General features: G+C 38.0%; 1 protein-coding gene across 2 annotated transcripts in view; it reads right to left on the reverse strand.

The window, feature by feature from the left end:
- ACVR2A (activin A receptor type 2A) overlaps nt 1–25,785 on the reverse strand; it is a 70,358-nt gene that overhangs the window by 42,718 nt on the left and 1,855 nt on the right. The window lies entirely within an intron of this gene.

Raw genomic sequence — 25,785 nt, forward strand, 5'->3', positions numbered from 1 at the left:
TTCTTTCCTTCAGCCACTAAACTTAAATAAATGTCAGATTGCAGCATTACACATCTGAGTAAATACCTATCATCATAAAAATGCTAATATGTTTTTGACTGCTGAACCTTCTTCCTAAAGCAAAAAAATCTGCATAACCTCAAACTTTAATTTTTTAATGTTTAATTCCATTTCTACCATCCAGTCCTATTTATATAAAATTCCAAACCTACATTGGAAGAATTTTAAAAATTTGTGTCCTTATCTTCTGAAACGGGTATTGATTATATTAAAAGATCCAGCAAAACTGCCCCTCTACCTCTAGCTAAACTGGCTGTCACTTGAAATGGATTTTCTACTTGTCCCCTCTCAGGCTGCCTCATTTTGGTCGTCGTATCAGACTGTAAATCTGAAGATTATATAAAAATTCCCACTCACATAGCTTGAAACAACTTGTATTTTTATGGACAAGAACACTGTTGATATGGCAAGCACATACTCTTCTTACTTTCAAGCTCTTAAGTCAACTCTCACTGTCTCAGGCTCCAAACACCACAGGCAGTTCCAGCTCCACAAAACCTCAACTGCAGCTCAACTCTTTGTCAACCACAATACTCATCTTCAACTAAGAGGATGGAAGCATACCAAGTTTTGTTTGTTGTTGTTGTATTTTTTTTTTTTTTTAAGTACCTCATTCCGGACTTCTTTTCTAGAGAAGATGGGGAAATCCAGAGTCCAACTATCTCGTGGAGCCTTCATTAAATAAACATTTTCACCATATGTAATGCTTACAGTTTAAGTACTCTCATTACTTTTAACCCCCAACATCAGCTTCCCATGCTCTAAAAACATAGCACACAAAGTGAGATTTCCCTCAGGAAGTGAGAGCTGACAGAATTTCCCTAGAAATCATTATTATGCCAGGTTTTATGTAGAATAAATTCTGATACAAGTGACTGGTAAACTGTCAAAAACTTAAAGTATTTAAGACTCACAATAAGATGAAAAAAGCAATGGAACAACAAAGCAATTTCCTAATGTACCCCAATACTAGTCTATTCTTCTGCTCCATTTTTTAAATCTTTATGGATTGCCATGAAGCAGACTTTGCTATCCACTGGTCTTTTTTTGCTATTATTACTAATTGTATCCAGAAAAGGAAGACTGACAACTAAAAGAACAAATCCAAAAAGGAAATATTTCAAAACCAAAAGGAGGTTAAAGTCAGGATACTATATACTTAACTCATTTTGTATTTGTCGTCAAAGCTTTAAGAATAAGTGACTTGAAAAAGGACCGATTTTTTTTTTTTTTTCATAAAACTCTTAATGGTGTTGTAGAGCATAACTCTCCTGTAGTGACTTTAAGAATATGCTACACATTGGACAACCAGCACATTTATTGTCATTAGAAAGTTAAATGGAGCAACCGCTACGACAGCTGTCTTAAATATATCAGCACTGATCTAACATGAGAATCAAATCAATCCAAAAGTAACCCAAGACAGCAGCTTTTATTTCTCTTACCTGCCTACAAGCACTTACAAATAGTCTACGTTTTTGTGTGCAGTGGTTTTCTTAAGGGGAAAAAAACCCCACCTTTTCCAAGGCTGTTAGATGTTCAGTATGAAGCAAGGCAAGCAGACATTTGAAAATATTGTCAGAGCTCAATGATACATGAGCTACCTCCAAATAAATACTACAACAGTTTCTTGTGTTCAAAAAGGTAACTATGCACATGCTTCTAAAGTGTGGCCTCAGAAAGTGGCAAAAGAAACATTAATCTTTCCAGAAAGTCTTCTCAAAAGAAATTCTGAAGTGGATGAAAATTGCTGTTATTCTTCCACAGAAAAATGCTTCTGAATTGCTGTAATTTAACCCATACACTGGGAAATCTAGGAGAACAGTATGGAATCACCCATCTTTTGCCTTATTAGAATGAATACCAGTTCAATTCTGTAAGTAATCTGTAAGTCATCTCCCTATTCCCTAAAATGCACAAATAAAAATATTTGTAAGATTATATATATAATATACCAACATCAAGTAATTTTAAAAAATCCAACTAAGGAAAAAAAGAGCAAAATATTCTTATTTGTGGTTATGTACGAATAACAAAAACTTGATGTCAATCTGCAATGTCTCACTTAAAAGTACAAAATATCTTTTAGAAACTCAAGATTACTGCTGAAATTATGTCTAAGTATGAAGATACTGAAGGCATGTTTAAAAGGCTTTAAATGTCTAAACATTTAATAATTAATTCATCAAATTAAATTCTCATTAAAGAACCATGCACATATGCTCAGTAAAACTGAAGTCAAGAGGACCGTGCTTCACTGTATGTTTCAAAACCACTCTAAAAACTTACTGCTACTAGATTTTTTTGGGTTTTTTAGCCAATCACATATTCAATAACACATGATCAAGCTGAATTTTGGTACTACATATCCCAATTGTACAGCCACAGTACAATAATCCTAAACTATTTAAAGAAGTTTAAGGCAATTTTTTCATTGATTTGCATGCTACAAAGTATTCAATTAAGCTAGTTTTACTTCATTTAACTTTGCAAGAAAGCCTTAAAAATCTGTTTGTTACAAAACATTGTATAAAATCTTTAGTGTTAACTTTTCAATATGTTAATTCAAAGTACTAAGATAATTTACTAGAATTTTATTAAGAAATTACTCTCAGGGAGCCCAGATCTATGTAAGAGAGCCCTACACAGTTCTCAGCTACTTAAGTATCTACATGTAGAACAGCAACTCCAGTTCAGCCAGCACATCAATTATGCACTGGGTAATGCTTTTAAAACAGGGGGAATCCAGATTTGCTGTGTGAGACTTGTATTCAAATTTTTTAATTAATTTTCCCCAGATAGCTATGTCAACGTTGAGGCAAAATTACATCTCCATAATGATAACCATGCTCTAATATAAACATAAATAAAAATTATAACCATGCTCTAATATAAAAATATTAGATTGTTACTAAATTTTAAAAAATAATAATAAAGTAAAAAAAAAAATTCACACCATTGCCAAGATACATCAAAACCAAAATAGTTTTGGCACTGTATAGCTACAGATTGGAAAAAAATTAGGTTATGGCAAAGTACAGAGCAACGGACAACTTGCTACTTCCTATAATGGATTTACAAGTGTTTTATAACGGCTAAATGTTATTTAACTTACCATCTAATTACTTCTCCATCCATTTTGTATACTTGATGAGTACATGGAACCACGCTCCTGAACTTGGTTTTAAGACACCACTGTGGTCTAGAAGCTACAAACATTTCATAAACAACTCTAACCAACAGACTTACACAAGGCACTCAGTGGCGGCAACAACAGAAGTTATAATAGAAAATAAACCCCATCTACTTTAATATTTAATAGCACTACCCAAAATGTTTTACTGACTGACCATCAAATAGTTTATTAGGATTAAAAGGATTCCCTTCACTTAAAACTTCCCCACAAAATATATCAAGTTCTCAAAACAGTCCTGTACAATCTTCAATTGATAAATAAGCAAATGAACAGAAAATGTGATTACTCCAAATCTTGAAAAATCATTCCAGTTGTATTTGGTGTGCAGAAGCGAGGAACTGATTAATTCCCAAAGCAGTGAAAGATTTAATATCAAAACAAAGATTACTGCGTCCAGCTCGGGGGTCCCCAGCACAAGAAGGACATGGAGCTATTGGAGTGAGGCCAGAGGAGGCCACCAAGATGCTCAGAGGGCTGGAGCACCTCTGCTATGGAGACAGGCTGAGAGAGTTGGGCTTGTTCAGCCTGGAGAAGAGAAGGCTCCGGGGACACCTTAGAGCCCCTTCCAGTCCCTGAAGGGGCTCCAGGAAAGCTGGAGAGGGGCTGGTGCCAAGGGCAGGGAGTGACAGGCCAAGGGGAATGGCCTGAAGCTGCAGGAGGGGAGATGGAGATGGGATGTGAGGCAGAAATCCTTCCCTGTGAGGGTGCTGAGGCCCTGGCACAGGGTGCCCAGAGAAGCTGTGGCTGCCCCTGGCTCCCTGGCAGTGTTCAAGGCCAGGTTGGATGGGGCTTTGGGCAACCTAGGCTAGTGGAGGGTGTCCCTGCCCATGGCCCGGGGTGGCACTGGATGGGCTTTGAGGTCCCTCCCAACCCAAACCAGTCTGGGATTCTACGATTTGAGAAACTCAAAGCTTTCAGATCTTTTGCTCTGCCACATAGCGGTCACAGACCCGTCCCTGATAAATTTTATCCTATTCAGGTACTCTACATGTCACTGCTGTGTTTGACCCTTTTTCACAACTTGAAGCAGTCCAGTTCAATCACTCTGAGTTGCAAGGGTGGTCGTCAGAAGAAAAATCTTGGTTTAGTAGAATGAAACAGATACTAACAGATCACTAATATCAGACAACTGCAGCAAGAAGATCAAAGAACCCACCACCTATCTTTAGATGTATATCCAACAGGATGGAAAAGAACACTTAATGTTAACCTGATTCACTCCCTGTGAGTTTAAACTAACATTTTGAGTAACATCTGCTGTATCTGAAATACGTCAAACAATAGTTTTAACACTTTCAACATACAAAAATACCAATTTTTGCTACTTGCTGAACGTATCCAAATATGTAATTTTTGCAGTACTCAAAGAAGTATCTTTCTATATAAACATATATACATACAAAAACCAGTTAAGATACTTTCTGGCATTCAAGAAAGGAAGATGATAAATGTAATACAACCAGTTTTAATCAAGATCAAAGCTGTAGGAGAATGCAGACAGACAGTCTAGACTGCTTTACTTCTGAAAGCCTAAGCATATAAAGCAACATCTGCAAAGCACATTAATCACATTTAGTCTACAATCTTATCACCTCCTAAGCAAGCAGAAACAACTTTTACTTAAAAAAAAACATATGCTTATATATGACAAGCATTTTAATTATCTTTAAATTAGATATTTATCACTGATTACAAAGCTATTATATTGACTTTGAAATACACTAATGTAATTTTAAATACACTTGCATAGTTCCCTCGATAAAGGATTTGGGAACGTAAAGGACAGAAGAAAGCATTGGTAAGGAAACCTAGGAACAGCAACAGAATTATTTTTGCACTGCTGGTATAAAAATGGGAATTATCTAAATATTGAATTAAGTTCTGATTTGCTCTTCGGCATTTACAACTATAACTCAGTAGGCAGTAATAAAATGTAAGATATTTTCTATACACAGTTTTCTTAAACTAGTTTTGGGAAATTACTTGAGAATATAAATAATCAGATTCCTTCTGATTTTTGTGTTAAAAATTATCTTGCTCCTATAATTTTAAGGGGAATTAAGAATTGGAGAGATGGTGCATATCTGCATATAGAATTTTTATGTGATAATACATATCCTTTAATACAAAAATAATCTACACCTTGTACACATTCGTTTATTCTGTTCAGTTCTCACTTAAAATTTTGGATACTCAATAGCAATCATTTATTCTATTAAAAGTGTCTTGCATTAAAGTTTTCCCTTCTGCCAAAATTTACATATGATCTATCCTTCAACAAGAGCCTGGGAGAGACATACCCACAAAAAAATCCACCACCTTATAAACCTGGGGCAATAGCTGTGAGAATTTACAACACTTTAAATCCATAGGAACAAAGAACTGCAACCAATAACTCTTGCATCAAGCTCACAATTTTTTAAACAAGCCCACATCCCACAGGAAATCTAATGAAATGCAGCAGCCAATTCAAAATTTATGAGTCTTATTCAAAATTTCAGTGTGAAATTTCTCAGTTAAAAATAAACACTGTAATCTCACCTTCATCAGGATTCACTGAAAATACTGATTTTTTAATATTTATACTTTCTAACACCTTTGAGGTCAGAAATCCCTTCTCATTGTAGATAATTGCCAGCCATCACGCCATTTCTTAAACTATATTGATTGAGATTTCTTAGCCCCTCAACAAGACTTGTAGACAAAAAGATTTCAGAAGGAAGACCTTCAAGAAAATTCTTCCAATCTGTCGACTTCTTTTTTAAAGTCAAAGCTTCAAAATATACATTTTTCAGCAATAATCTCACCAATGCTACAGTAATACTATCTAACACCAGTGAACATTTCATTGAAGTGAATATGGCAAGCACCTGTGTTTTGTTCTTCTTGCACATGCAGGAGCAGTGGCATCCTAAAGCTCTGCAGTATGTCTGTAATTCATTTGCCTCCAATCTATTTGGAGAATTACCTATCTTAAGTCCTGTTGACTTTTTTTTTTAATGCTAACTTTAACCTCCTTAAAAATGCAGTTTAACAAAGGGATATTCTGCACAGCTTTTGAGACTTCTACACCTGTGGAAAACAGAGTGCTCTGTGAAATATCCTAATATAACATGGTTTAAAAATCACTACCTCAGGAAGACGGAGTTAGCAGGAAAGTTTTGCAGAGCTGCCAGGGCAGCAGGCTGGTGGCAAAAAGCATGAAACAAAAGGAGATTAGACTGGTATATGCAATGAGTATACAAGAATATAAAGCACGGTGTTATTTTGTTATTTAACTGGGCCACCCCATAGTGCCACATCGAGGCAATCTATTTTCTAGCTAATTGTTCAATTTGCTTATCTGATGTATTCCACCACGATATTTTTAAGTGGTTTTTTAAAAAAGTATTTAGAGTAGGAAATTCTGAAGTACTGAAAGATCATGCAGAAACTCTCTCAGAGCTTAGCTGTTTATCTTCAAAAACATGGCATTGGTTTTGACTGTGAAAGTTTTTACTGTGTTTAATTAGGTAAATTTGATAGAATAACTAAAAGTAGACAGACTACTTTTAGTTTGCACCTAGCAAACAAAATTTACTTTCTATCATACTGCACCTATAAAAACTTCAAATTTTATTGTCTGGTCTTTCCCCCCTCCCCATGTGAGAAGGAATATATGGCTATGCCACTAATATGTATCCCCAGAAATCTAAAGAACATTTTAATCTTTGAAAGTTTCTGAAATGAAGGAAAGGCTCATTCTTTTTGACAGGAACTGCATGGCAATCTATTTATGTAAAGTATGGATCAACTCGAGCATATTTGGTAGTAGTTCTACCCAACAGCCCATGACCACTACCAACCAGCCAGCCTATGTAACTTAGAGCTATCTGCTCCCTTGGCCATGTCAAATTCAAGGCTGTCATTCTGGCTTCTTCCCCCAGACCTATGCAACCTCTCTGCTATGGGAATTGCTGTTCCCTTCAGAAGACAAGCTTTGCTGTTTGGACACTCTTAACAGTCTACAGATATCTAACGTGGAGTACATGCCCCTTCCATCTAAGGAGCCTGACATAAAAGTACTGCAGTTCACTAAAAGAATCTCATGGATGCACTTTTTGTGCAAATTCACCTAGCAAAGCTAGCTTCTCTCCCAAGGTAAGAATTACTATTCTGCTATTAACCACATAGCGTAGAAGAAATAACACTGTGGCTACATAAAGAGAACTCAGGCTTTGACATTTCTCGTCCAGCTCTGAGCAGAAAAAAGAAATCCAGATGTCCGTGGATGAATCAGGGATGGATGTGATAGAAGAAAATGCCACCACAAACAAAAGCTTTCAGGTGGAAGTACTGCAATTGCTACTAGAAATTAATTTGTCTTCTAAATTTAGACAACAATTAAGAAAATGACATCTCTTGACCTGAAATCCTGAAGGCACTTCAGGATGTGATTTTGACCTTACTCTTCTTATTCAAGAACACAGTGAAAGCCAGAACATGAATGTTGTACTACATTAAAAAGCCTCTTCACGCTTTGACAAAATAACAGTCTGAAATTTGATGATTAAAACTCCAAGTTCTACACCAATAAGTCTCAAGCAGGGTTCCTTAAACACATTCTCCATACATACTGCCTCTGCCCAGAGGCAATGGTACCAATCTCTCCTGCCTATCAAATACAAGAGGACAAAGATGACCAGAGGTATACTCCACTAGTTTATTTCTGAGAGCACCTGCCAGACAGATTATCTGCTAAGATGTCTTCAACACTCCTAAGAAATTATCAGAATCTCAGACACTTGCAATCAGAGAGGAAAACAACAATTTTTCAGGTATGCTGCATAAACTTGTTTTTTATAATCTTCTAAGTTATAATTCTGCCTATCAATGTCACTCTCTAATAAGCATAAATTCCCCAGAACTTCCCAATCCATACCTTAAACCATGGTAGAAGTTACATGGTTGCTTACAACAATGCCAGTTTCTCACAAGATTCCTCACAAGCATTCCACCCACTGCACATGGAGGCAGGTAAGAAAGAGGCAAAGCAGTATGCCTTCATGGACTAAGTAATTATCCCAAGTTTCTGGTTTCATGGCATTTTGGAAAATAAGACTAGCCTAGACTACCCTGTGTCAACTAAGGCTTTGACAAAGCTAGTAACAGAATTCCTTGAATATCCACCTCAACAGCTGCACACAGTACAAAGGATGAAGAATCTTTTCAGACCATCAATGATCTAGGTGAAGTACCTAAAAAACCAGAATTTTTAACCACAGGTTCTAAAATGCGTGATTCTTAGGACCAGGGAAAAATATCTGTATTTGAATCAAAAGTACAAGTCACAGACTGCGTTACTATACACAAACTAGTTTTGATCTATTTTGCTCAAGCAACATTGATGATAAAGAAGCAGCAGAAGATTCAACACAAAAGCAACTTAAAAAGAACCCAGGTACTTTGGATCAGCCTGTATCATTTGCAGTGTCTTCATTGCCACTATGACTAACGTCACCCAGAATAAGCAAGTTTAAAGCAAACAGCATTGTATCAGGTATACTGAATATGCTGACACTGTGTATTTCAGTCACGCGGAGCCTGAAGAGAATTCAGATGTTAACCTTGCCTAGGATCGATAACACAAACTCACAGACGCAGATGAACTACCCAGCACTTCCTATGAACCTACCACCACAGCCTTCACTGTTCAGAACCTGCCTTACTTGCACCCTCTGATCCCCTTCATGCCCTAAAGAATACTCTTTCAGGACTATGCAAAATAAGCAACTACAGAATCACAACTACAACATAAGCTACAGTTTAACTTTTCAAAAACATATGGTAAATGGAAGCAAAGTGAACTTTGCACAAGATTGCAACTGCTGATTCAACTCCCTCCCTCCTGCCACACAATTGCTGGGCCCAGTGCAAGACAGGCTGTGGAAGCCTGTCCTAGGGAGGGGAAGGACCACTCCCTTCTCAGCAGGAGTCAGAAGTTACACAAGATCAGGTATGAAGCGAAAGGGAATCTCAAGTGCAAGGAATACTTCTTTAACCTTGCCCTCCCAAAGACATGTATCTAAAAAAAATTCCTAAGTGCAAACACTGAGGCTAGAACTTCTCCCCTGTTTGGAAGAGATGAGAAAACAAATGTGTTCAAACAGTAGTCATCTTTCATGAACTGTTGTAAAGCATTTTGGTATTAAGGTGCCAGCTTAGCGTAAGAACATAGAGAGAAAAAAACCCAGCAGGTTTGCCTAATTTTCATCAGAAATATCCTTTGGAGAAGAATGTTTCAAAAGCAGACGACAACATTAACTGTAGGCCTAACTAAAGGCTTTTGGCAGGAGTATTCAGCTATCAGAAATTACTTGATCTAGAGGTTCCATCCAGACCAAGTTTAAGCACCTCTGAACAAACCATTCTCCCTGAATTTGTCCATCTGCGAGACTATTTTTTATTTCCACATGTTCCGAAACAGTGTGTTCTACAGTTTAATTACCCATCATTACCATCATCAGTAAATGTACTTTTTCTGTTTAAAGTACCTTCATCAATCACTTCACCGGATTTGATGTGAAGCAGCTGGCCAGCAGACTGAACAGGAAGAAAAGACAAGTTATCAAGGTACTCAGCCCCAAAAACCAACCCTAATGCATTTCCACGGTTATCAGACAGAGGTAGCACATTGGCGTGGATTGGGATGGAGAAATTACTGCTAAGTACTTGTATCTAGGCTATTAACTTCAAATTCCCAACCTGATTTAAAAGAGAACAATTCTTAAAAGCTGAATCCTCCTGTCTGATGTTTGAAATTCTTAGGACACTTCTGAAAGAACAGAAAACAACTAAGCAGATTTCAAGTTATTTACATTTAGTTTAGATTAAATTATATCTATGCACTCATATGTAACTTGCTATTCCTAGTTATTGAAAAAAAATCACCATTCAAAAGAATGCATTTCTAATAGTAAAATAAAGCCTCTTCAGGTATTAAGGTAATGGACTGAATAATGATGGATTTCTAGTGCTGTATTTTCTTTAAGATAGCCAGCAATTGCCATTACACCAATGCTTACTTTCTCAAGAGAACTTCCAAAGTTGTATTTGGAGTATCTTGCACAGACAGGGCAGTCATAAACAGAAGTTTAAGGGCTTATACTACCACATGTTATCTTTGACAGAGGAGTGCTTTTACTCAGGCAGAAACAGGTGTTTCTCTTGTGACAAGTGAGGAATTCATTCAGCAATAAATTCTCCCTGCAGTTCAGAACACTGCCAAAACTTCACAATTGCAAAGAAAAACTTATGGGAAAATTCTCATGTCTTGCCTGTTCAAGGTGTTTCTTCTGCAGTAGTCAATGAGTATTTAAACGAGTACATAAGAAGTCATATCACTAAGACTGACAGGAGAATAGCCTTGTCAAATGAGATGAAAATGTTTACTTCCCGTCCCCCCCTCAGACAATGATTACCTACAGGTAGTCAACACAGTCAACAGATATTTGGTAAATCAGTGGCCAAACAGCGACTCAACTCTTCTGTTTAGCACTCCTAAGTGTGGTTTATTCCGTCCTATCAGGAGTGGCAAGACTGGTGTTTTAGAGACAATACAGGGAATTCTAGGATTTTTGGAGCTACCTTCCTTATAACAAAACCTTCCTTGAAAAAAAAAAAATTGAACAACAGGAGATGGACACCTACCTTCATTTTGAGTGTACTTAATAGTAATGTTCCAAGTTAAGGTGGGACAGTAATATTTTATACTTAAGGTGGACGTTAACAACCAAACTGCCTTTGTTTCTTCTCTTACATTGGTTATTTGGCTATAGTATTATTTATGCAGAGATACCAGGATCGATAATGCCATGAACTTAGGTACCTGGGTTCCCTGTACAGTCAGCGGAGAAATACGGGACTCCTAACTATAGAGCAGAGAGCTGCCCTAAGCAAATCAGTAGGGAACCCAGAGCATGAACAGAAGTTCCTGCCCACTGAAGTTAGACTTCTAGACTTGATGCCTCCATCCAGTCCATCCTTCCTAGGCTTGAGGCCATCCATTTAAAAAAAATAAAAATTGGTAGTCTAAGGAACGCACATACTAGGGAAGAGCTGACTCTCCAGTAGAAGGCAGCTACTGGAAATTCTGCATAGAAGCTTTATGCGTACAAGCGCAGCAGCTAGAAGAGGGGGCCCAGGCTTCAATTACTCTTGACGGCCTCAGACCAGTTAGATTCCACAATGGGCTGAAGATCATCTGACTGGGGAATTTTACAGTCATTCGCTTCCATTTGCCTCAGCCTCTCTGTGGCTGCAATTCTGTGGCAGCCCACATCAATCCCACCCAGGCTCTGCCTCCCTTCTTGTACAAATAAGCTGTTCCAACGTGCCAAGCTGGCTGAAGTTTAACAAAAGAGGTAATAAGCTTTCTGTGTGTAATGTTCTCAATCTGCTTGGAAAAGGATATGAAGATTGAGAGCACCAGAGGTCTCACTAGCACTTTACCTGTCTCTCTGCTTCCACTGCCATTATCTTGTCCTTCCTCTGTAACTTTCCAGACTTTTCCGTAAGACGTTTTAGTTCCTAGAATTCCAGAAAACTCCTCCAGCAACAAATAAACAAACACTTTTTGGGGACTGGGGGGTGGGTGAAGACTTTGTTGAGTTGAATAGAAAGGTCTAATAGCAAAGGTAAATAAGAAAGGAATATTAGGCTCTCAGGAGAAGAATGAACAGTCTCACCAGAGGGAAGGTGGACAAAAAACCATGTAGATTTAGGCCTCTACTTTCTGGTGGCACTAAGTCATTGTGTTAACCTAGATGCCCTCAGCAGAAGCCATCACCTCAGGGAAGAAAGGGTTTAAAAATTCTGCTTTGCTTAAGTAGAAAGCAACTTAAACATCATAGCTAACTGGAAGCGGCCAAAGGAAGAGGATGCTGGAAATAGCAGCCAGGGCCTGGAACATTAGCTTCTTTCTTCCCTAAAGGGGAGGTAGGTTTTGGGCTGAGCTGGAGAAGACCATGGCTGGGAAGAAATAGAAAGACGATAGGTTTCACATAACACCTAAGGTGAGATTCCTCCATGCTTCTGAAGCGGATTTGGACTTCTGGATGCTTTATTCAGAATTTCAGAACACTGCTACTGGGCACTAACATCTCACTTTTGCTGCCCATGTTTGGATTTTAGTACAGAAGTACTCCTCATGTAGGGTTTCAGGGAAGGTTAAAGCAACATGATGCCTGAACAAAGCCTGAGGCTTACTTCACACTAGAGCGTAACAAAAGGCTGATGAGTTTAGGTAGGTGCCCCAAAGACTTGCTTAGCAGCTGTACCACAATCTCACCCCGACTTGTCAAGAGAGCTGCACCTTTTCTTTCAGGAAGTGTGCCCTGCTGTCTGGAAGACTTCCCTGGTTTATGGCTTTTGTCAATTTAATGACACTTTGTAAAAGCTCTGCACTCCTGACTGCCCTGGTTCCAGTGGCTGACTCATCTGGCTTAGAGACGTTCATATTTGTAATGGTAACAAAACAAAAAGCTCCTGACAGGTAACCTGGTTCTTACATGCTCCCTTGGAAACTGGAAGATGCTTATGAGACGGAGTCCTCTCAGACTGGGGAGATGGGGATCCTGGACATAATTGCTACATGGCTGTTTAGCTGATATACAAAAATCACCAGGTCAGCTATTTTCTGTAAACATGATTATTGATGCAGTGCTTAGTGTTTAGAATTCAGTACATTCAGGCATTATCAAATGAGGTTCATTATTTTAAGGGACTTCTACTTTCTTCCCCCATCATTTCTAGAGCTGTGAGAGCTGTCTAGTCTCTGCCTGGATCTAAATTTTTCCAGAGTTTTTGCACAAAGTGTTATGCCTACCTGCTCAGAGTAAGTTTCTAAGACAACTTGTGGTTAAAATTTGAGCACCACAAATAAGACACTAACAAGATTTTGTTGCAAATAGTCTTTCCAAATCGTATTTTTAAACTTGGGAAGTAATTGGATGAACCTGGGAGAGAGAAGTGAATTTTTTCCCCCTATTCCTTTGAACTAGGTTCCACAGATGGAGGTTGCAGCTCTACCAGTTTTTGACATGCTCTCCATAAGTACGGGAACTTTGCCTTCTGCTGCCTGTGAAATATCCACAAGTGCAAGGAAGAGGGTGCTGCTCAAGCCAATAATGACAATGTAAACTCTTCACCACTAAATTCACTCTCTCTCATATGCAAGCCTTATACGTCCATATAAAAAAACACTAGTTCTGTACCAGCAAAATGGAGGATGAGCAAAAGTGTTGTCTAGAGCAACGTTGCAACAGGTAGTGGCCTGCTGTTCTACCTCGAAATGCTTTATCTAGGGCCCCTAGAGAATAACGTGACATGAAGATATTTAAAAAGCAAGGGAAGAAAAAGAAATCCTACAACAGACATGCACTGAGATCCTCAGAACCACTCTGAAAAAGAGAAGTTCTTTTTGAAGATGGAGATTATTAAAAATGGTAATTAATTTTGTTATTGTTCCTTTCTTACCCAATATGTATACAGAACAGCTCTATTCACCAACTCTGATGCATCATTTTCCCTTGATAATTCATTTCCTAAGTCAATTCATGCAGACTCACTGCCAGCCCTTATTCCACCCATCTCTTTCCTTGCTCCTGTCATCTTTTAACACAACTCTTGTCCTCATTTGATACTTCTTGCAGAAAGCTACTTGCTGTTTTCTCAAGTCACTTTTGCTGGTTTAGCAAATTCAATCAGCCCAGCACAACATCAGACACACCCCATGAGGGAGGGCTGAACCAACAGTGAAGTGCAACTTCGCCATGAAGTGGTTATGTGGATGAGGAAAGGGATACGGAGAAGAGGAACTGTCAGTCTCCCAGTTCTCCAACCAGTTTTTCTTAAATATCCCACATAAATCGAAGCTGACAGTACTACAAGACACCAACACTGAAAGGGGTCTATGATGTAATATTTTTCATTCTGTATAATTTGTAAAATCTTCTTCACAATACATCAAAGAGAAGCTAGCTTAAAGCTAGAAATAGAATCTAAAAGTGCCCCACAACAGAATTTTTAAGTAATGACACTTAAAGATGCTTGGGAAAGGAAAGACTTAACTTCTTACCATACCTAACTTTCTACCTCATGGAGAACACCAGGGACTTCTCGACAGAAGAAAACCCCCATTTTTGATTGAAGGACAAGCTGCCCTGAATGGCTACACTCAAAGGAGACATCAGCTGTCACCTTTAACAATAGGTGACAATATATTTAACAATATTTAACTGAAGTAACCCTTTTGGACAAGTAGAAGCTAATTAGCTGTTTTATGAAGCTGGTTGAACTACTGAAGGAACAATTAAAAAGCATGTACTTTGTTGGCTTACTTCTAAAACTTTATTTCATTACTGAACCTCTGTTCCAAAATTACTTTTTCTATTCAAATATCCTCTCTAATGATGCCATCGATGAAGCAAAATCTGACACATGCTAGACACAACTTGTTTGTTTTCCACAACAAGGATTTTGCATTTTATTAGTAACGTTCCAAGAGTTCCTATCAAAGTCTACAACTCACTGCATGGTGAATGTGTCAGTCCATGCTTGAATAATGGATTTCTCAAACAAGCATTGAGGCTGCAAGCAAGCTTCTCTTAGAAAAATGTTAGACTAACTTTGGCTTAGAAGGATGCCAGTGAGGAGAAGAGTTCAGATGGTCAACTGATGTTCCCCTAGAACATACTTTGTCAGCATGTAAATATCCCAAAAGTCTACTGAAAGCAAATTCAGACATTTTTTACTCTTACATATGAAGAAATGGGAACTTGTTATTGGCCTCTCACATACTGAAGTCTGCTAGCACTCAGCTGGGAAGATTTTAACTACCTGAGTTGATGTGCTCTACATCCCTTGTTGAAACAAGCTTCATACTTTGACCAAGATGATTATGCTGAAGTAAAAAAATGCCAATAGGTTTTCTACATAGATACCATTCCTCATCTTCACTTTGATTGAAAGCTTCCAACACCAAAACATTTATAATAGTGGTCAGAGAAAGACTTCTGGGGTTATTAAATTTCATAAGAAATATTTTGGCAAAGTTCTAGAAAAATCTTCATCAAGCTATAGGCTGGGTGAGGAATGGATTGAAAGCAGCCCTGAGGAGAAGGACTTGGGGGGTGTTGATTGATGAGAAGCTCAACACAGGAGCCGGCAGTGTGCGCTTGCAGCCCAGAAAGCCAACCATGTCCTGGGCTGCACCAAAAGAGGTGTGACCAGCAGGTCGAGGGAGGGGATCCTGCCCCTCTACTCCGCTCTTGTGAGACCCCACCTGGAGTACTGCGCCCAGCTCTGGGGGCCCCAGTACAGGAGAGACATCGAGCTGTTGGAGAGAGTCCAGAGGAGGCCACGAAGCTGATCGGAGGGATGGAGCACCTCTCCTATGAGGACAGGCTGAGAGAGCTGGGATTGTTCAGCCTGGAGAAAAGGCGGCTCCGGGGAGATCTAATTGCGGCTTACCAGTATCCGAAGGGGGCCTACAGGAAAGCTGGTGAGGGACTGTTTATCAGGGAGTGTAGTGACAGGACAAGGGGGAATGGGTTCAAGCTGAAGGAGGGTCGATTTCGATTAGATGTTAGAAAGAAATTCTTCCCTGTGAGGGTGGTGAGGCCCTGGCACAGGTTGCCCAGAGGTTGTGGAGGCCCCCAGATCCCTGGCAGTGTTTAAGACCAGGTTGGATGAGGCTTTGGGCAACGTGGTCTAGTGGAGGGTGTCCCTGCCCACAGCAGGGGGGTTGGAACTAGATGATCTTTGAGGTCCCTTCCAACCCACACCATCCTATGATTCTATGAATCACCACCTAAAAAGCTCATCCCACTGTACCAGGCACCATCCTCCTTCAAAACCATAAGATGTTTCACCAAATTCTAATCTTTACTGATCAATGATTACATAAAATCCAAGGATTATTCCATTTCTGTTCTCACACATTGTTAGAATAATATAAACCCCATCACTTTTGGTGCATATTCCCATCACTCTTTAGACTCAAGACTAAAATAAAAAACCAAACACCCAAACAACAAAAACTGAATTTGTTTTATGGCTGAATCATTATGACAGGTCATTAGAAAATGGTTCTCCTTAGGATATGCCATAGATGATTATTCTTCCAATCATAATTCTTCCTGGATTACTGGTGGGTTTTTCTGCAAATTATCTACTATACAGCCTCTGTGCAAGCGTTCTCAAAAGCATTAGTTAGTATATCAAGGGATGCTAGGAAACAAAAGTTTCCGCTCTCACAGGGCATGACACAACAGGGTAGGGCATGGGAGAAAAATTTCTCCCTTCCTCAAACAAAACCTCCAGAGCACCTGTTGCCATTGGTCCTAACAGCATTCAAATGCATTCATTCCAACTATCTTAAACTATTAAAAGAAAATTGTAAAAAATCTTTTAAAAAGTAATCCTTTACAGAGATAATTGCACATCATTTGGGGGAGACAAAACAGGCATTTAAGTTAAACTTGTCAGAAGAACAGTGCCCTCATTTAGAGGGGACAAAAGCCAACTGAAATTAATTTTACTTTATTTGTCATCCATCAATGTTTGGGGTTGTTTTCCATAGGGCATTTTCCAGAACATTGGTAATTCACTCCTCACTACTGAGTCTGGGGTTGTTGTTTTATTTGGGGAGGGGTGGAATTTACTTGGGGCCAGGAATGGGACCAAAACCCTCTTATGGTTTTAATTAACCTTCTCACAAATTATTCATGGTTCCAAATCTTGCTCTTAGTGTGTGTATATATATGGCACATGCAAATTAAGACCTCACTACTGATTTCTATTACTCTAAATGGGCAAGATTAGATGAGGTTTTGTTTGTTGGGGTCTGTCCCCTCACAGTATGAAGTTATACACAACCTGAAGTTAAACAAAATGTAATCAAACCATAACATTTTTAAGAACCATTTAAGACAACCTTTTTGACAGGCTTTGTGTTACATTTAATGAAATACAATTATACCTAGGGATAACTTGCAAAACAGACCCTTTCCAAAATTAAAGATCAGAGAATTAAAATGCAAATATTTAACCAGTGGTCTTCTCTATGCTACATAAAAAGCAGCTTCATAAAGGACGAAAAATAGACAATCTAATTTATTATTAAAAGTACAGTAATTCAAACCATTGTGTGCAATTTTAAGTTTTCACAACTTTCACAGTCTAAATGTTTTTCAACCCTGAAACATGGAAATATTTAAAGAAAACTCTTCCCTCATGTAATCGCTATGAGCTAAAGAGAACTATCTGTACCTTGTACTGACAAACACTACCAGAAGTTTCTAAAATTAACAGTTACTTACTGCAAAGTTTAATTTTGTCTCATACACTTAACACTAACTTAACAACAAAATTAAACCACTTCCCTGTTTATGTGGATCTTCCCCAAAATTCTTAGAAGGAAACAGTTTTTCATGTTAGAAGCCTTGGTAAAATGACTGGTTATATTTAAAAATAGCTTTAAAAAACAGATTAAATTTCAACTTACACCTTGATAATGAAATCCAAGTATTTGAAATACAGCTGACAGAATAAAGATCACTATGATCATTTAGGCAGAATTTAAAGACTAGAGATTAGCATTACCTAGATAAGAACTCTGAACCTGAAAAAATAAGGTCATGTTATCACAGCTTCAGTTACAAAAAACCTCCAAATCACAAGTTTGTAAGCCACCAAAAGGAAGCAAGCTAAAGAAACAGAGTTAAAATCAGATATGTGAGGTAGTAAATAAAGCTTGAGATAGAGCCAGCATGTGTTTGGAATAGAACCACTCACATAAGGAACACGTCCATAGTGGGATGCAAAGTATCACCAGCAGAGTCCCCCAAGGGCCTACATTGGGACCCATCCTGTCCCATACCTGGCTGGAGGAGGTGGTGTAAGGCATCTCAGTGAGTCTGCAGACAATGCCAGAGGTGGGGCGCTCAATGGCAGGGATGTCACTCAGGAGGACCTAGCCAGACCAGAGGGGTGCGCCAACAGGAACCTCATGAAATTCAACAGGCACAATGTGCAGTCCTGCACCTGTGGGCAGAGCACCCCTAGGCAGCAGCTCTGCGACAAGAACCTGGAGGTTTGGTGGACAATACTGCTTTGAGCATGATGCTGGAGAAGATCACCTGATGATCCAAATGAATCTATGCTCCTATGTTTTTAAAAAGTAATTTCAAAAAGTTGATCTGCCCCAAGAAACTCTGCAACTTCAGTTATAAAATATAATTCTTCTCTAGTGAAATGACAATACGTTGAATCCGTTCCATTTAGGAATGGAAGATGCAAAGAGTTAAAGCTACAGAAAAGCAACAACATTCTGAGCAATATAGATTCTTATTCCCAGTTTTAAAAATAATTGTACAGACACTTTCTGAAAACAAAACCTTTACATGAAATTGGACCTGTCAAGTAACCTTTCAGGTATTAGCTTTAGACTGTGTCAGTGTTAAGAATTAAAACTGTAAAACTTAACTCATTTGCCTTCATCCTTACAGAGACAGTACAATCTTCCCAACATCATTTAGGTGCCCAACAAAATTAGGTTAGAAAGCAATACCCACCATTTGTAAATGCAAAATACAATGCTTGTTTTCTTAATTCCAGCTTAGTTAACAACTATCTCAAAGTTCAGAAAACAAAAGAATTTGAGAAATAGTCTTATTTTTCCTTTTAGTCAAGATCTAGCATTTATAAAACGTTGATTCTTCCCAAGTAGCTTGCCTTTCAGTCGGTTCAATTCACTAACTACAGGCAATGTTTCCCTTATGCAATAAAAGAGTTATAAAAGCAAAAAACGTATTCTGGCATTTCTTACATGCCCACCACAGTTAAGAGTATATAGGGGTTCAGTTTTTTAATTACATTCTGGTTTTGGCATTTTGAAGTGAATTACCACCTAATTATAAATTATAATATAAATACATATATTTATATAAACCCTTAAAAATAGAAATTATACCTTAACAAAATAAGGAATCTCAAAAGGTGATATCTAGCCATTTAAATTACTTCAACAACACGTAGCCTTCTTAACAACTAAAGGTACTCTATGACATATGAAGGCCAAGTCAATGTAGTTCAATAGTTACTAATAAGCCTTCTCAGTGAGTAATTCAACAGTAACACTGAAATTAATTACAATTTTGGACTGACTCTGCATCTTGATTGACACAGATTATCTTGCACCAATTTAACCAGAAATACCAGTAAAATACAGAATAACAGTACTTCTACAAGGCAAGTTTTTAGAATTCGGCAATACTTAATTTACCCTCAGAAAAACCAATGACACACTGAATTGGCAATACACACAAGCATTCCTGTTCTTCCACTGCTACATTGTAAAGTCACCAAGATTTTAGGTCACACAGCCTTCATTGGGACCTTTTTTTGGCATCAATACAATTTTAAGTATGTCACTTGCTCATTTTCTCCATAACAAGGTTTCTGCCTGAAAGCAACAGCAGCACAGTTCATTAGGAGGACCATCACAAAAAAGGTTCTAAAGACGGAGGTAAAAGCTACCATCCTGCTCATCCTTCTTTGACTGCAAGTCTGAAAATTGAATTAATTCGGGAGAACTGTGGAACAGAAATTAAGAAAGAAAAGATAAAAAGGTACATTCTTTCACTGAACTATCTAAAGTTATTCAGCGTTTTGTGACAGCACCTACCTAGAGGTGGGTGCAAAGTAGTACTTCACACCTCCAATGCCCAGCCTCAATAGATCCCATCCTAACAACAATACTAGCGCTACTTCCAGTTCCTGCTGGCTGCAGGAACAGGTAAGTCTTCCCACAAATGCTTCTCTCATTTCCAAGTGTTTTTCAAACACCTCTAACCACATAACCAAAGATTTATGCCTCCAGTTAGTAAGTGAATTGTGTATTTTTTCCTAGCCAGACTACCTGCTTCCAGTTACAGTTTTAACTAAAAAATTCAGAAGAAACCCATGAATGTTGACCTTTCTCTGTAAAGGTTACTGTGAAAGTATTAAGGAATGGTGCCTTAGCAATAATTACTGCAGTGGATAAACCATTCTCTGCTTTCTTTCCACCAACAATTGAAGTATTTGATGTATCTAATGTACATTCGGGATTCTTAGCCACAAAGATATGCAATGTAAACAATATGGCAGTAAATATTCATTTTCTGTGGGATTAAGCCTAAATATGCTCTGCTGTTTGGCAGCGTAGTCACAAACTGTTTCTAAGAAAAAAAAACCCTCCACCACCACACAGACAGTGTAGGGGAGAGAATATAAGAGATGCCACATAAAGTCACTGGCATCCAATAACACTTCAATTTCCATATGGAAATAAAAGGAAATAAGATGTGCTGAATTTTAAGCACCAAGGCAACAAAAACACATTAAGATTTCATCACACAAGAACTTGGCTGTAAAATTTGTAATTTTCTTGATCTTTTTAAAGAGTTCTCATTTTCAGGAACATCAGATAGCTAACAGACCATGTATTCTACCAACCAGCTAAAGCAGACATTTGCATTAATCTGCTTTCTGTTAATTAAGCAGTGGAAATGCATCTCCCCTTCACCAAGAAGTCTCTTCGACAATCAGATTCCTTGTCATCCTCTATTGCTTTGCAGCCCATGTTATAATGATTATTCTCCAGATAATTTTCCAAGGATAAGTACCCAGAACTTGCTATATCTTACCTACGAATCATATAGGTCTCCAAAAGACCACTTTTGCATATAGGATCCACCACATTTGTCTGTGAATAAAGAAAACGTTGCTACCGTCTTTTATGAGTCATCTCTTAAGAGATCTAGACACTGTACATATAAACTTCATAACAATGATTTGAAATAGAACTGTGTTCCAATTTCAAAGAGAAATAAGCTATGGGAATTGGAAGAGAAGGTAGATCAGTAAGAATGAAAAGCACTGGAGTTAATGTTATTTTTTCCCCTACCTAAAACTAATGATACAACAAAAATAAACCTCTGTAGTTAAACAAAGGGGGGGGAAAAAATTATGTATTTGTCTATCCTCATTTGCAAATCATCTGAACTCATCACCTAAGGACTTTTGCTCCCAAATTCCAGAAAGGTGGGGGGGGGGGGGGGGGGGGGAGAAAAAAGAAGTGACATTCAAATACTCTCCATTAAAACCAGCTGAAAACTATTATTCTGATAGCAGTGATTATCTTCTTACACTCTCATACAGCAGAAAACAGCTTTCCCCTCACACAGAACACCTCCCCTCCACCAACTTACATAGCATCCAGCATTTGAAGACACATTTATTTAAGCTTTTTCTTTGAGAAAAGATTTGTCTTAAGGGTAGACATGCAAATAAATCCATGACAGCAGCATCTCTCCAGAAACATTTGTCAAGCAGAGTTCTACTAGAACTACGCTTACATGTTCTAATACTGCATTAGCACAAGTACAGCTATTTTTCATAACCCAGAAGATTTGGTGTTTGTAACTGTTGTTAAGTATTAACAGATTACATAGAATTAGTAACAGAATTTTGATCTGTAATAAAAGTTAACATCAACCTGGACCCATGAAGTTTTGTAAACTACCTAACATTTACATCTATGTAAACGTATCTATGCTTTAAAACGGTATTAAGTAGGTTTACAAGTCCTGCTTTCAACAGCAATATCAAAAGTACGAGGGTATTGCCCAATAACATACTTAATACAAAAAAGTGTACACTCTTATACAAAAGGAATCTTGAGCACAATTTTAAAAGCAGTACTAAGTCTGAAGTGTTTTATTGCTCTGTCTGTGCGATAAAATGATTAGAGTTCAACCACAATCATGGTCTGCTTGCAAAGAACATACCAACAGAGACTCTTTCACAAACAATAGTCCTAAACCTTTGGCAGGTTTTTCAAATTAATAGTAAAGGACAGTCAAAAAAATGTTACACTAGTAAAATTAAAGAGAAGTCTCACCTCCCACCCCTCAATTCCTTCAGAACACCTAACCATCCAGCTTCCAGTATCTTGGGCTGCACAGTTCTATCTAGATTTTTTTTTTGGGGGGGGGGGGGATTTCAAAAGATCATTCCTTCTGATAATAATCAATGTGAGACAGGAAATTAATAAATTAAAAATCAAAGAATAAAACATTCCCCATGCAGAATGCTACATCAACTACAAAGGTATATTTGACATGCCATTTTCTTTAGCAAAATTACTCAAGACCTTCTGAGTGGCTTGAGAAAGATCTAGTATTAGGAAAAAAAAAAAAGAGACCAAGACTTTTCTGATGTGCTTCCTTTTGCTTAGGCGATTTTTAGCATGAATTGAGCTTAAGTGAGTTTTAACAAATATGAGCCTTGTCCCCTGCAAGAGACTTATAGCTGCAGAACTACTTTGATGACAGACTGCCCAGGTACCAAAGATAGAGCAGGTAGCTCAGAAGAGATGAAATGATGGTTTGGGAGACATTGAGTTTAAGAGTAGCAAAAGGAACGAGGAGATGTTAAAAACTATAGCACCCACAACAGAAGATTTTGGTTAAAGACAATCCACTACTTCAACATCTCCTGCATTTTCAGCTGCATAGGGTATATATCCTGAAACATCACAGAAAGCTATAAAAGTATACACATTCTCTGCTCCTGAAATTTCATGAAGTACAACTGAGCAATCATAAAAACTAGAGGACACAGAAGCACACTTCCTTGGGGGAGGGGAGAACATAGATAATATCTAAAGATAAGTGTTCTTTGATGAACAAGCTATTTTATTTACTATTTTTCTTTTTTAAGCTCACCTACAATCTTGCCTCACCTACAGGAGAGGCACAGGAAGCATATTCAATTGTTCATAAGTATTTTATTACTACTTCAGGATCTTCTGTTCTTTATCAAAAATACACAGAGGTTTACATAAAAAAAGAGTATATTAGAGGGCACATGGAGAACCTTGACCCGGGCACTTTCTTTTCATCTTTAGTTAATATGCACTCATCTCATTCTCTTGAATTAGTACAAAAGGGTGCAAACCTACACCCACTTTTATCCAAGCATCTACAAATATTTTAAAGCCTAATAACACAACACAGATGCTCTTTTGCAAATATCTTAGTCAGAAAGGGGAAATATTTTTCACTCCCTTAGCAAAGATTATTAGATTGAATTCCCTGGAAATTCCTATCCATCTGAAGTACATTTACAGGATTTCATACAGCAGTTTATAGATAGTAAAATAAAATGCCTTCAACCTAAAGACCACTTCCACACCCACCACCTAGAAAAAAAAAATCCCATAACATTTTCACCTATTTAAAGATCACTAGTATTAATTGGCCATGTAAACAACTGCAGAAAATAGTTGCATATAAAAATAAATTAATAAATACAGTAAACGAACACCCCCACTCCCCGAGACACACACGAGTAGCTGGAGACTGCAAACCAGAGAAAGACAAACCAGACATCTTTAGACCTGGGGAGACTTTTTTTCAGACTAAAGACTGGAAAGGAAAGAACTTCTGACCACAGTGTTAGAATAAATTGATCAGGTATGATTTTAAACCAAAACTAGTCACAGTGAAGAGAAGAAACATCGCTTATCAAAATACCTGTACTTCGTGCTAAAAGCTTACATAATCTTATAGTTTTGATCGTAAAAACAAAAGCTTACTGTTGAATTTATTTATTTTTAGGCCTATACCGGGACTGCAGATACTCTAAAATTTTAGGTGAGTAGAAAATAGTTTAATAATTGTTAAATACCGGAACACTTAATATGTAATACTGGAATAACCACCAAAACAATGTCATTAACATCAGAAGCAGTCCGAACTGCAGCCAGTTTCCTGCCCATTTAGCAAAGATTAATTCCATCTTCACAGGCAAGAGAAACGCTCATTTTGCCTTACCAAGAACAACCTGAGCAGGAAATGCTAAAGAAAAGACGGCTTTTGTTGTTTAACTGTTCTTTTTAGTAAGTAAGATAGACAATGTCAACACGATCTCTATTCTGTGCTCTAGGCAAAAGGATTTTAAGAGAAGGACATGGAAGAGAGATAGAGACGAAGAGCAGATGGCACCAAGTCTTTCAGAAACTGTCAGTGAGAGAGGGGGGAAAAGAAAAGTTTCCCTACAGAAAATATTCCTGAATTGAAAGGAATGTTGCTTAAGTAACTTAAAACCAAAGTATTAGGAAAAGATGAAAGACATCTACCGCAAGACGAAACTGTCAGAAGAAATCTGGTTTTGTTGCAATAGAGGAATAAATGGTATACACTAATAAAAAAAAATAAAGCCCAAACCCTCTATCCTTAACCTGCTCTGTTATTTCTCTGATTAAAACAGAAGGATTTTTTTGGTTTATTTCTGGCAGCGCTCGCCATTTCACAGCACATTTAGCTCACACGGAATTGATCAATACCGCTACAGACATAAGACTAGACTATCCATTTACCAACCACAAGAAAACGTCCTGTTCAGCAAAATCCTGTGCATTATAACACTGAAATTTTAAAAGGCATTGCTATACGGATCTCATTACTCCCTTACACCAGTTACACTGAAAAGCTGAGCACTTGTCTGCCAGCTTTCAGACTGATAAGCAAGTACACCTTTGCACACCCTGCAAGAATGCTAAGAGTGCAGCTAAACCTACACAGAGGAGTATATACACATTCAAAGCTAAGCAAAAAGTCCCTGGCTTGCCATGTAAACAAATATTAGATCCGTTACACAGCTCACAACAGGGGTTTTTTTGGAAACTGATGGAGCTTCAAGCAGAAGTACCAACAGTTCCCCCAACCACTGGTTGCTACCATAACCATTTTCCTCCTAAAGAAGCGTGGGGAAGTCCTCACACCCCGGTGGCTTCTCGGGACTCAGAGCTGGCGTTTGAAACCCAACTTCTGATGTTTTGAAGAGAAAAGTAGTAGCTTTTTTGTACAACAAGGCAGTGACGTATTGAGCAGCACAATACAAAGCGTTACAAGTTATTGTTTAGAAACTGAAAGCCTGCTTTTTCAGCCTAATTCTGTGCATACATCTACACATGCACACACCCCTCCTATCATTAAAGGACGAGCTAATGCTTTCAGAGTAGTACCTATTCCAAACTAATGAAGCATTAACGAAGGCTGCCATTCACCAGTGAATGGTCCCGAATAAGAGATCTAACTGAAGTTACGAGTATTTCAGTTGGGTTATTCTTATTTAAAAAACCACCATGAAACACTAATAATTGCATTGCCAGATTACTGTATGTGACACTAGGTGGTTATATCTCCACATTTGTTCCACACAATTGATCTGAAATCCAAGCGCTGCACCGATTTGAAATGCTCATGTTCTACATTTTTAAGAATAACGATGAAAATAGCTTCTGCCCTTACAGTCACTGCCGTCCCCAAACATTTGTCATCTGAAAAAAGGGAAGATTTCTCCTCATTCATACTAATCGACAAAGTTACCTTAACCTTTCAAGTGCTGACCCCAAAGCCTTACATTTAAAGCGACAAAAC

Source organism: Grus americana, chromosome 6, assembly GCF_028858705.1.
Source record: "Grus americana isolate bGruAme1 chromosome 6, bGruAme1.mat, whole genome shotgun sequence".
Taxonomy (NCBI): domain Eukaryota; kingdom Metazoa; phylum Chordata; class Aves; order Gruiformes; family Gruidae; genus Grus; species Grus americana.